Source organism: Talpa occidentalis, unplaced genomic scaffold (genome assembly GCF_014898055.3).
Source record: "Talpa occidentalis isolate TD23 unplaced genomic scaffold, MPIMG_talOcc4v2.1, whole genome shotgun sequence".
Lineage (NCBI taxonomy): Eukaryota > Metazoa > Chordata > Mammalia > Eulipotyphla > Talpidae > Talpa > Talpa occidentalis.
This window is the reverse complement of record NW_026555331.1, coordinates 98,672,473-98,686,672: the sequence shown is the minus strand read 5'-3', so window position 1 is coordinate 98,686,672 and position 14,200 is coordinate 98,672,473. Positions and strand designations below refer to the sequence as shown.

Genomic DNA, 14,200 nt, shown 5'->3' with positions numbered 1-14,200 from the left:
TTTAAGGACATGATACCAAAGATATATAACTTGTTTGGGAAGCATTAACTTGCTCACTGTAATTAACAGATATAGTATTGCCTGTACAGTTCTATTTGGCTTTATAAAATCATGGGAAAGTGAATTAAAATATGATTTTCATTAGGTTTTGGGGGTTGGCTTGAATTCTGCTCAAAAGTAGAGGATCCTCCAAATATTTGTGTGCTTTCATTTCACTGTATTTCATATTACCTGAACCATGGAGGCGTTTTTGGATCTAGAGATTTTCCAGTAGAAATACTTATTCTTAAAGACCTTAATGACAACATGGAAACCCACATTGAATAATAGTGGATGAAAATGCTTAAAAATGACATTGATAGACATATAGAGTAATTAACTTGGGAGCTCTATGTTAATAAGATTATTGTGTTAATATTATTTTGTCATAATATATAATGACATGATTCAGGATTTTAGAATTAATGTAGTTAAAGTGAATGGTTTTAGTTAACCCAATTTCATTTCTCTGATTTCATCACTTTAAAGTGACCGACTCACTCTTCCATAGATTAAACTCTTGACTGTGACATTTGAATAACATAGTTGTGCCTGCAAACTACCTTCAGCCCTCTATCTACTAACTCTTCTATCATTAAAAAGAGGCTCATCATTATAGACTTAAACACATAAAATGTAATAAAATGAGTCTAATTATTTTACAGTGAGTTTTCAGTCACATGCTTTCTGTAGTTCATCCTTTATGAAATGTTCCAAAAACACTGGAAATCACAGCATTTTATACCCTTCTCATTCACAGGCACACAGGATATCACATAGATTTCCTGGCTGTAAGCAGCCATCAGAGAAGATTAGATTCCATATATATATATATATATATGGAAACAATGAAATACAGTGTGATGAGCACTACAAGAGAGCTGTTATGAAGGCACTATAGAAACATGGTGAGGAGCTTCTTACTCTGTTTCAGAGGGAAGAGATGGCAAGGGCAGGGAATGAGGACAGTTTTAAGGATGGTCCCCAGAGGCAATGATATCTGGTATGGCGCTTTATGATCTGCCTCATCTAATTGGTTTCTCTTTCTTTCTCTCATCTTTCCCCAACATTGTAAAATGCAGAGTTTTTTTAAAATGACTGGGGGGGCCATAGAGTGGGTGTTGTCAGTGGGAAGAGAAGGTGAGCTACTGGTACACACCAGTAAACAAAGCAGAGGGGTACCACTTGGGGTGTTTATGTACACTTCTCCTTGTATTTCCCCAGATTCCCAAAGCATCCTTCCCTAAAACCCCTTCTGTGCTCTTATCTCCCCTCCCTGCTTTGTCCCTCTGCAGCACTCTTTTTCCTGATCTTTATATCAACTTTTAAAATGCATTGTCCAAAACTTTTTCACTGATCTAGATGCACTGGCCTGGAATTTTATTCACTGATCTACAGTTTCAAGGACTAAAAATAACTAATGTTTTCAGCTCCCTTTACTACCAGTGTGGTCACCTAATGAGGAAGACTTCATAGCCTAAAAACCTTCCATCTGGCTTACCCTGCAAAACTATAAAACCTCCTTGTTCCTAAAGTATTCAAAAGAGGGAGTGACTTTTTTTTAGCTTTGTTTCGGGGAGGGGGGGTGGTTAGGTCTAGAAATCAAGCACTTTTGCAGACCTAAATTGACATTTTCCAACTTTTAAACTTAAACTTAATGGGACATGGACTTAAGTCTATTCCAAAACATATTTCACCAAAGATTTCACTCAGTAGGTGGGACTTTTGTTCTGGCAGTTAAGGTTGTAGTGTATTGGAAAGGAAGCTGCAGATTCTGTGACTCTGGTCTTTGCTTCTAGTAATTGTCTGACTCTGTCCTAGGTTAACCCAGATTCAAGTTCAAGTCAGACTCCTTCTTCCATAATACATGTGGTAAATAATGAATTAATAAGCAAAAATCTGTTTTCTTTGTAGTCTGCTTTCTGATTATTTTCTTTAAAAAGTTCTAGTGCCAACCTCTGTTCTCAAACTTCAAACACCTCCAGATGATGACTTGAGAGGGAAAGAGACTTAGGTCCTCAAAAACTCTATGGGAGTAGTGTCAAACATTATTGCTAGAGAAAGTCATGGTTAAACTTTACAGAAGACAAATCAGATACTTTTTATCTGGTTGACAGAAATTTAGGACTTTTATTTAAATTTTAAAATATTCCATTAAATACATACCTAACCTGCCACTATCACACCAATTATAGGAATTCTTATAATCATACTATTGTACTATGGCGGTTATTAGTATGTGCTAGGAATGCATGTGTTCATGTTTCTCATTTCTCTCTCTCACATTCACATATACATATACATGCATATACACATATACCCACCCTTCTGTGGGATTAGGAATTTTCCATAAACTGTTCACACATCACTGTGTGTGACTGCTGTTTACAAACACTGGCAGCTTGTCATCAGCCTTTGAGTAGTTCATTAGTCGTTCCACCCCTGATACAACATTGCAGGAAGGCTGCTCTCCAGCTGTGGTTTTCTAGAAGCCCTCAGCACTGATGCCTCATTAACACATGTGCTTGAGTTATTCTTCCTACTCTACCACAATGGGCAGCTATTTGCCCAATGCTGTGGCATTTAAGCACCTCATGCTTTATGTTCCAGTTCCTTTTATTAGGGATATTTTTTATGGATCCTAAAGGAAATTCTTATGTCAATGAAAGCAGAATGATAATATTTTAAACCACATATTCTCAGAACCCTCCTTTATGCCTGCTTGTTTTAATTCTAAGTATGTCATAAGCCCCATGTCATTAAAAACTGTACTGCCATGACAGAAGTCAGTAACACCATGTTGTCATTATGTACATTCCAAATAACTCTCTAATTTATGAGCATGGGCTAAGAGTATTACTTTTTCTCATTATGTTACAACCAAAGATAACAGATGTGATTAGGTAGCTAAATGGTTACTAGGAACAAAGTTCCAAATTTACATGGTACGTCTACTTAGCAACCATGTGCCATTAGGCCAGTTATCTAAATTTTCTGAGGGTTCATTTTGTCTGTTGCAACACAGGGTAAACTAAACCTATATTAAAATGCCGGTATGAGACTAAAGGAGCAAGCATAAGCATGCAGGCATGGTGCTCAGGGCATAGTTGACACTCAATAAAGGGAAGATTTTAATGTTATTGTAATGAGTTATGTGTATATACACATACCTATATATATATGTATATATATGCTTATAACACATATATGTATGTGTATATTCTAGCTTCAAAAATAGGTGTATGTGCCTTTAAATCTGTTGTAAATGTAAAGTGATGTCTTTAAAAGGAAAGACTCTTGAGTCACAAAGACATGCTTTATAAATACAGTTAATAGGGAGCCTCCGTGGTGACGCAAGGGGTTAAGTCTCAGCACTATGAAGCTATCAGCAGCCAATGCAACACAAGTTCTATCCCTAGCCAGGGAGCTACTCATATGGTGTAGCAGACCTCTCCTTTCTTGCCTGCTGCTCCCCTCAGCTGTATATTTCAGTCAGTCTGCCTGTTCTGTTCCCTACTGTCTCTGTGAATCCTCTCACTCCCTGCACTTCTGGCCTACATCCCAGCTCTTGAATGTGTCAATAAATAAAATAAATCTTAAAAAAATAAATGCAGCTAATAATACACTTTATAATGTATAAAAACAATGAGCAAGTAAAAAAGTTACTGCTTTTATTATAATTATTTAAAAATGATTCTTAAAAGCAGGTTTAGTGAAATACATACATCGCTCCAATCTATTACAAGTACAATTTTGCAAGCACATTTTGCAAAATGAACATTGACTTGCTCTGAATATTTTTTGGATTATAGGATTAAATATTTATGATGCATGTGAAATGACCTCTATAACTGTTTGTCATGAAGTACAATAAATATCCATCAGCAACAGTTTAGTTAACATAAAAATCAAGAATCTACAGTAGAGAGAATATAAAAGTCAGCAATTTACATGCACAATTATTTAGGTATTTGTTTTAGATGATGTACTAACTCATATTATTTTAAAAATGTGTACAAAAGTGAGAAGAAGAAGAATATGTACCAAAGCGGGAGGGACTAAAAAAGGCAATAGAAGGACCAATGTTTAGACTGGGATCTTGCCACAAGTCAACTGATCAGATCAAGTGAAAGTTTTGCAAAACATTTCTAATGTTTTTCTGCTCTAAAGTCTATAAAAACTAAGCTAAACTGATATATATGTGTATATATACACGTATATATACATACATGTATGTTTTAGTTTTGTGATATATATATCATATCTCATATATATCATATCATATATATATGTGTATATATATATATCACAAAACTAAAACTGATAAAGATTGTAGTCCTGGATATTCACAATCATTCATAGATTTTCCTGTTACTCCTAGACAGAATCATTTATGAAAATGCAGAAATGTATTTTTTCCAGGCAGTATTCCTTCCCTAATTGCATTTACTATACATATTAAATTAAAATTTGGATAATTATATAAAACTACTTCCTTTAAAAAAAACCAGCAAAATAAACACTTACAATGAGCACATATTTTACTTTGATAAATAAAACCACGCAAATAGAGCACACACAGAATAAAATTTGGCATGTGACTTCAGGATTTCCTAGATATGCATTATCATTGTCATATAAATGTAATATATCTTCAATATTCATGACTGGATTATTGAAAACTATCTTTTAGACAAATATTTAACATGCTATCATTTGATATAAAAATTAAAACAATGAAATAGTTCTAATCATTTGCAATTATTTACTTATTTCCAAGTTTTGATGAGGAACTATTTCCAAAAGGCCCTAAAAAATACAGGAATGTTGGAGGTGTTTAGGGTTACTTCTTTGAAAATTGGATACAAGAAGTAAAACCAAAGTCAGTTAAACTTTAGTAGGGATTAAATTAAGGAGCATGGGAGAAAAGGAGGTAGCATGAGGGGCTCTTTGGACAAGGTAGCTCTGTGCAGGGAAACTTGGAAGTATAAAAGATGTATTGTAAGGCAGTTAGTGCCTGAGGTGGTATCTCCAAACAGGGAGGGAGAATAAGGAAATACAACACATTTGTATTTTTCTCCTAGTTTTCTACTTTGACATCATGTATATAATATGAAGCCAAATTCTTTATTAGCATTTTTTCATTTGCTCTTTTAACGAGTGTACATACATGAAACATTTTACTGTTGAAATAAAGAATAGCTTTGATTAAAAAAATTATAACACCTTTGTTGCAGAACTTCAGCTGAAATAATTTTTATATAACAAATGCATATTTCAGCTATGCTGATAGAGAACTTACTGCAAATTCGCTTTAATATTTGCTGTTTGCTACTAAATTATACATTCAGAAAATGCTACTCTCAGCAGCAACATATGGCTTATGCTGCAAATTCTTCTCCTCTGCTTCTACCTCACTGCCTTATTTGTTTCAAACTTGTAGCAAATAATCACTCACTCCATAAAAATGAAAATAATTATCTTCATGGAGCAAATCATTTTCTTGAAATAATTTGGTCTCTACTTTTACTTGAAAATTCATCAGTTTGGATGTTTAGAGAAAAACAGCTGGGTTTCGTTACTTTCTTTTCTCCTGTTAACTGTTCCAGTGATTAGGGTTGATAGTCTGAAAATACATTTGAAGAAAAAGGCATGATAATGTTCACTTCTTATATAGTGGCTCAGGAAAATGGGTGAGGGAATGAGGACTGGAAGAGAAGAAACAAATGTAAATGCTTCACCTGGCAAGTGATTTACTGAGAAGGGAAGTGAAGAAAGAGGGTCAGGGATGGGCAAGTAAAGTCTATAAATAATGCTGTAAAGTCTGATCTCAGAGTGATCCCAGAACCCAGAACCTAAAGCACAGATGAAACCACAAAGTTGCCCTACCCTGAGGTAAGAGGAAGGGGCCTAGCTTTTACATTCTTCCATCGGTCAGCCATTAGCTATGGGCATCCTGGAAGGTAGAAGCAGGGTCTATTAACCTCGTAGATATCTTTGAGCCAATTGGTTTACTTTGGTGGAAGTCCATTCTTCTGAGAAGATGGCAGTTGCAAGCCATAAACAGCCAAAACAGAGCAGTTAGGGGTGGTGCAATAGTCCTATAAAGGGATTTTGAATGGGGCACCAGCAGTGCCTACTAGAGAGTGATAAATGATTAGAATATAGCAGATAATGCTATTTGCCTGTTTGTTCTTTGCTGGCAATATCCGTTTTGCTGAAAGTGGCATTAAGAAGAACAGAAAAGCCATGTATTTTAGCTACTTCTACATTGATGGTAGTCATAGGACTATTTTGAGGGTCCAGGTGAGGCAGAAGTTGATGAATGCAGTTTATGTCAAAGGTTCTCAAAAGAGGGGCTGGTTTAGCTGAAGGTGTCTTTTTGTCCTTTGACCATTCTGCTGCTTCTTGCGTGGAACATGGATGTGATGTCTAGAGCAGCAGCAACTCTCTTCAGACCTAAGGGAACCTTCCTTATGGAATCCAAATGCTAAGGTAAAGGGGACCTGAGCTACTCACAGCACCATGGAGTTGTTGCTTCCATTGCTCTATAAGGTTGAGTAATTTCTTACTGAACAGAACTTCTTTAAAATGCTAGCATTAGGAAAGAGCACTAAGATTTTTACATTAACCAGATTTCTATTATATTGTTTCAGGGACAAGTTTCAACCTCCCTTGTTATATATTTAAAAAAAATCATTTGAATACAATGGGTTTTATGTTAGCATAAAGATTTTTGGAAGGAGGCAGGAAAGCCGCTTTCAACTTTGGGCAGGTTAAGAAATGTCAGGGTGGTGCTATACATTCCATTAGTCCGCCCTACCCTGTTTGGGGCAACCCCAACATGAGTCAGTACTTAAAGTGGGCTGTATGAGATAAAGCAAAGATCTCAGCCCAGATGGTATTTATAAGAAGAACCATTGGGAAGCAACTGATAACACTTACTTAGGTTGAAATGGTTATTACAAGAAGGCCGGTCTATCGTGGTCATAGCAGAACCTTTCCTTGTGATTTATTTCATTTAATTATTGAATATAACCAACTTTAAGAAAGTTATGAATTTTAGCATACATAGAGTGATTGTATAATTTATGCACTACCTCAGGATACATTTTAATTTGAAAGGGGTACTAATAGTACAACAGGTGTAAACTAGAACTCTTCAGGCAAGGTGAGGCCTCAAGTCACCCTGAGTGCACAGTAGTTTAGTAGTGTAGAACAAGAAATAAGTACAATACAATGGGCAATCCATGCAGAGGGTGACAGAAAATGTAAAAGGAGAAAGAGAATGCCTTAAGTTATTAATGAAGGGATTTCTTCATTCAAACAAGGGCCTGAGAGGTTTTGAAGGATAGGTACAACGTAGAAACCTGGCTGAAGTTAGTGGGATTGTTTTTAGATTGCATTATCTTTGATTTACGATAGGGTTATGTCTTGATAACCTAACCATAAATTGAAAATGTTATAAGTTGAAAACACTCTTAATACACCTAACTTACCTAACATGATAGCTTAATTTAGCCTACCTCCTCAGAATACTTTTACACTGTAGAGTGCTGTTTTTTTACTCTTGTGATCCTGTGGCTGACTGGAAACTGCAGCTCCCTGCTGTCACGCAGCATCACAAGAGTGTCATACTGCTTGTCACCAGCCTGATAAAGGTCAATATCCAAAGTGTAATTTCTTCTGGATACATTTGGCTTTTGCACCACCATAACGTCAAGAAATCAATAAGTCAAACCAGCGTAACTTTGGAACTCTATATCTTGACATATATTCTTCAGATGGAAAGGTATAAAGAATATTTGCATCTGAAAATGGCTTTACAACTCGGAATATTTCCTAGAGAAAAAAGTACCTTTTGGTGGGACAAGCAAAGATTGAATAAACTATTTTCAAACAAAAATAGCTTCTGAGGAGGATAAAATTCAGTTTTCAGTTGCTTCTTCACCTGAGCACATTGATATGTCTTCTGACACTCACCTGGTGGAAATTTTTGAGAAAGTGAGAGAAACTCAGGAAGAAGGATGGGGCTCAAAAACTCAGCATCTCTCAGTATAGCTTTCCTTCTTTAGACATGGAACTTCAAAAAGAATCAAAATCTCAAGATTCAAGGAGGGCTCCAGAGGCCCCTCTGAGGCATACTCTGGTTAAAACTGCATTTGTCTAACTTGGAAAAGCAGTATTAGTCATGTGCTTTGTGTCTTGTTTTAACTGGAACTTTTCCATACATTCCAACTGTCCTGTTTATGAGGCACACTCCCTTTTACAAAAGCCAAATATTCACCGGTTTCCCATTCTGTTCCTCTAAATAATGTTTTTAATCTAACAAGCTAGAGTTCCAGGGGCTCTTCCTATTTTCCTCTCCAACTCTTGGCAGGTATTAATTTCCTTTCTTCCACTGAAAAAAAAAAAATCACTGCTATTCCTGTCAAAACCTCAAATGCCATAGTTAAGGAGGTAAAAAAAAATATGCCCCAGGATAGTAGGAATGCATTTTTTACATTATAATTTCCAAACCTGAAGTCATACTGCAGTTGTACACTTGATTTGAACAACAAAGAAACACCCTATAATGTAAAGAACTTTGTTCTAAGTAAAAGAAAAAATAAAACCCAAAGTAAACTTTAATTCATTTAGCATTTGCTTTTCCTGTAATTAAGGTAAAAAGATTTTTATATTTGACACTGTTACTTGGAAAATAAAATCCATAGATGCATTAAGTTAAAGTTGGAAAAATAAAAAGTAACAAATATTTATTAAGTGCTCACTATTTTGGTTCCTGAACCAAGCACTATATACGTATTATCTTATTGAAACTGTATAAAAAATCTATGAGGAAAGCATTACTATGCCCATTTTAAAGATGTGGAACTAACGCACAGGCAAAGCCTCCTCCCAGAGTCACACAGCTTGTAAGTACAGAAACCAAGTTGAATTCAGTTCTGACTACATAGCCTTTTCTCATAAACACTTTTTATGTGGAATACAGAATAATACAAAGACAGACAATTATTCTGAAGTATGATTTAAAACCCTGGCTTCTTTAGTGCTATTATTAGTTCTTAAGTGATGACTCAATAATAACTCCCATGTAGCCCAAGATAATTGTTTCATATAAGTATGTCATTACTTTTCCTATCATCAGTCCCACTCCAGAGATGAGGATGTTAGATTCTCCCCAGTAGAATTACTTTCTATCCTCAGTGCCAAAGACCTCCCAAAGTACTTCAGTGGCCTTTTCAAAGTTCATTTTATTTCTATGCACAAGAAAAATTTTGAGTTTTAACACCAGAATTCCAGCCTGAACATCTCACTGAGTGCTGAATCAAATTGGTTGGCACTTTTTCAGCATGAGAGAGAGCTTCTCCTTTTACAACTGTGTTTCCCCAACCTCTTGCCAGGGGAAGGCTCAGGGCTGCATGCTAATTTGGTAGAAGTACTTGAAATGGTGCTTGCAGTTGCTGTTTCCATTTGTGAATTTCCAGTTCTTCTCTAGAAGCCAAATCTGGAACAGGAAAGCAGGCAACTTGTTCTTGTCCTAACTCTGCTTATTATTTGACCTTGGCTTCATAATTGAACTTAGCTGAGGTTTTGCTTCCTTGCTGATCAGGTAGGGGAAATGCTCACTCTCTTCATGTTTTATATTTATCCTCTGAGCTGTAAAAACACTTTAGAAGATAGAGAATGTGTTAAAATGACATGATTTGTGGAGAACATTTGATGTATGGCAAGTAAAATTCTATTAGTTTATGGGAATATTTTAAGATACCATTTATAATAAGATTTGTTTTATAAGAACACCTCAAATTCCTGTATGTTAGATACATCATGTCATTGCCCATAACGTGGAATCATTCACTGTTTTATGTTTTAACAATGTTAATAAAGAGGGCAACTTCTGTGGGCTTGGAAGTGTTCCATGTGGTGATTGTAATAGTTTCACAGATCTACACATCTGTCAAAACCCACCCTTTGGCAGTTTATTGATGTAATTTATATCAATGAAGTTCATTTAAAATCAGCATTTAAATTAATGTGGGGACCCTCCCTGGTGGCGCAAGGGATTAAGCACCGCACTAAGAAGCAATCTGCAGCCTCTGCAGCACGAGTTTGATCCCCCGCCGGACAGGGAGCAACCCACATGGCACAGTAGACCTCTCCTATCTCGCCCACTGCTCCCCTCAGCAGTGTATTTCAGTCACTCATCCTGTTCTGTTCCCCACACTGTCTCTGATGGATCCTCTCACACCCCCGCATCTCTGGCCTGTACCCCTGCTCTTGTATGCATAAACCAATAAATCTTTAAAAAAATAATTTGGATGGGATATCATTTGGTAGATAAAAGACAATAAGTGCTTAATGAGGAAGCGACAGTATATACAAAAATTTTAAATTATTTTTGTGGCATTTAAACAGCAAACTAATGTCACATTTTATAAATCTTTTGACTTACAGATAAGGTTGTGGTTAAGTAAAGTTGTTTATCCTTAAATGTATTTACCTAGCTTACATTACCTCTATTTAGATTAAAGGGTAAGTTATTTTAATGCTACTTAGTTATTTTAATGCTACTTCAAATTGAGGCCACTTGTGGGATGATAATCACTTTTCAAATGAAAAAAATATTTTTTTATATTCTACCTGTAATTTACTTATTAATTTTACTGAAATAATAATTGGCTTATAACACTGTATATGATTCAGAGGCATAGGAAAACATCTCAGATGCCTGTGACCACACCCCCTGCCACCAAGGCTCCCACAGTTCTGCACCATAGTCCATTGTGTCTCCTCTCCACTGTGTTCCCCCCCCCCCATCTCCTCTTAGAGTCTCAATTCTACAGTCAGATTTCCCTTCCTGGAATTTTCTATAAGCCACCAGCAGTATGAAAAATCAAAAGAAGTAGGTAATAATACCAAATGTAAGATAAAGTATCTTAATAATTAGTATCATTATCACTAATACTAATATAAAATACATATTGATAATATTTTAATACTTCAATTATAGTAAAAGCTCTTCTATTTTCATTGCTAAAGATGATTCTAAATACAGTGTCTCTTATAAAAGTCATTTTACTTTTGGGCTTAAGTGGAAATTTAAATCTATAATGAAAAAATTTTTACTTAACTCTGTCTTATAGGCTAGAAGTTTACTTTTCTACATATATAAACACATTAAACTATTTCAATTAATAATTTCCCAGTTTATTTCAATGACTAGAACATGACATGTCAGTTATCAATGCTTTAACTCATAGGCTTCAATAAACTTCCTAAGAATAAGTATTTTCTCTTACAAAAATCACCAGAATTGATGGATTCATTTAATATTGGCACCTAATCTATATTGTTTGATTAAATTCTTATCCAATCTCTCTGTATTTCTCTCTAGTGATCCAGCTACTGCTTCCCTTCAGTGAAACCTCATCACCCCTATCTACCTTGAGTTCGCCAGGATGAATTTCAGTTTTACTACTTTTTCCTTTCAAGAAGTGCAAACTTTCAGATCCTCTTAGTGCAGACTTTCATATCCTCTAATCCCTATAAGACTGTGCAGCCTCTTCGCTCCCCAACTGTACTGCTTTACAACTCCAAAAACACTCTTTGTGTGCTCTGAAATTCATAGTCCATTTCCAGAAGAATTTCTGGTATCCTCAGTCTTTTCTCTGAATATTCCCTTAATTTCCTTGTTCTTATAGATACCTAACTCTCCAATGAGGACATGGCTTTCCTAGTTGACCTCACGACTGATGGCTGATGATTCTCTACAACCTTCAAAGCACTGGGCCAGAGGCAGATATACATCTTCCTTAGTTCTCATTTCTTCTTCTTCCCTCTCCCCATCCCTACTCTCCCTTAGCTTTGATAGTATTAACTCAGTTTATGTCATGCACTACCCTGAACTGCTTGCTATAGATATTTAGCAACTCAAGGTGATGCCTTCTCATTTCTAGAAAACATGATTCCTTGCTTACTACCACCTTTCCTTGTTCTCTTTTTTGCCAATTATTTTGTCCTCCACTTTGATTTAGGTACTTGCTTCCATGGTCATAGATTAGACCTTAGAATTACCAGTAACTTTAACTCCTCTACAGTCTTTCACATATCACTCTTATAACCACACCTCCTATCTTTCAATCTAACTCACTCCTTTTAGGATCCAGACAGCAGACATCTGCCATTTCCAGCATTGTGATCTTCCCACCTATTTCCCATCTCTTATATCCCTTGATATCCTGTCTTTTCTCTAATTTTCACTAAGCTAACTCTCAACTACCTTCAGGACATTGCTCAAATTTCTCCTTTCTTAGTGAGGCCTAGTCCATGCAATCCACTAGAAGTGACAGCTTCTACTTTTCATAATATTTATCACTAATGTACTGTATACTTACTTTAATGTTTATTTTTTATTTTATTTCCCTTCCCTCCCAAAAATATGGGGCTCATGAGACAAAGACATTTTTTAAAGGTTTTAAAATTTTATTTTTTCTTTTGTTTTTAAAATTTTCCTACCACCATGCCTTGTGTTCCCATCTCTCCCTGCTCCCTCTTAACCTCAGAGCCCTCAGGATGCTTATTGATGCCCACTGGATTTTCAAAATATTTACTTTATTTAATAACCAGTATTTGTTTGACCATTCCTACGTACTTTGCTATATGTAATTCTCTCAAATTCTCTCCATTTGTTGATAATGGCTGCATTTCAGTCTTTCTTAAGGCTTATAATACTCCATGGTGTGGATGTACCATATTCTCTTGATCTAGTTGTCCATCAGTGGATATTCAGGATGCTTCTCTGTCCTATCTATTGCAAGAAATGCTGCCGTGAACATTGTGAACTTATGGATTTTTGTGTTGATGGCTTGATAGTCTTTGGATATATGTCCAGTAGTGGGATTGCTGTGTCATTTGGTATTCACATTTTTAGATTTTTAAGATAACTCCAGATTGCTTTCCATAAGGTTGCACAATTCACATTCCCAACCATCAGTGTAATAGTATTCCTTTTCTCCACATCCTCACCAATACTTGCGTCATTCTCACAGATATGAGGTAGTATCTCATTTGATTTTAATTTTCATCTCTCTTATCAGAAGCTTTGATGAACATTTTTTCATATGTCTGGATATACTCTTTGGTGAGTTGTCTGTTCATACATTCTGCCATTTATCAATTGGGCTTTTTTTATTGTTGAGTTGTATGAATTTTTTTTTTTTTAGATTTATTTATTTATTTATACAAGCACTGGGCACAGTCAGAAGCGCACAGAGAATTCACCAGAGCCAGAGCGGGGCGCAGAGCAGGCAGAAGGACCGAAGCTCACTGCTGAGGGGAGCAGCGGGCAGCAGGAGAGGTCTGCGCGCCATGCAGGACCCTCCTCCGGTGCCCGGGGAGTAGCCGGAGCAGCCGGGGATCGAACCAGCGCTGCAGAGGCCGTGGGCAGCATCACAACCCAGCGCCCAACCGCTGCGCCACCGGGGAGGCCCTGAGTTGTATGAATTTTTAATATAACTTAGATATTAATCCTTTATCAGTTATATATTGAAAAATATTTCCTCACATTCAATAGGGTATCTTTTTAATTGTCTTGTATTTTCTTTCACTGTGTAGAGCTTTTTAACTTGAGGTAATTTTACTTGTTTATTGTAGATATCAATTTCCTTGCCATAGGGGTTGAGTCATCAAAAATACCTTTATTGTTGATATCATGGAGCACATCATCAATATTTTATTCTGTATATTTATGTTTCAGGTCTTACATCCAAATTTTTAATTCACTTAGAGCTTATTTTTGTGTGAGGGGTTAGCAAGTAATCTAACTTAATTCTTTTATGTGTGACTTCCCAATTATTCCAGCACCATTTATTAAAGAGAATCTCATTTCCCCATTTTATGGTGGCAACTGCTTGATCATAGATTAGGTGATGGTATGTATGTGGATTTATTTCTGGGCTTTTGCTTCTATTCCATTGACCCATGTTCTGATTATGTGCTAATAAAATATTGTTTTTAGTACTATTGCTTTAGAGTAAAGTTTGAAGTTAGGTAACATGATACCTCTATTTCTTCCTTATCCTCAGGGTTGTTTTTGCAATTCGAGGTCTTTTGTGGTGCCTTATAAATGTCAACATTTTTGTTCAGTTTCTTTTGTTTA

General features: G+C 36.0%; 2 protein-coding genes across 10 annotated transcripts in view; one reads left to right on the top strand and one right to left on the bottom strand.

Annotated features, from left to right (window-relative positions):
* The window catches only part of MACC1 (MET transcriptional regulator MACC1), a 319,768-nt gene that overhangs the window by 101,300 nt on the left and 204,268 nt on the right, over positions 1-14,200 (top strand). The gene's annotated exons all lie outside the window — the stretch shown is intronic.
* The window catches only part of ITGB8 (integrin subunit beta 8), an 87,295-nt gene that overhangs the window by 54,299 nt on the left and 18,796 nt on the right, over positions 1-14,200 (bottom strand). The window lies entirely within an intron of this gene.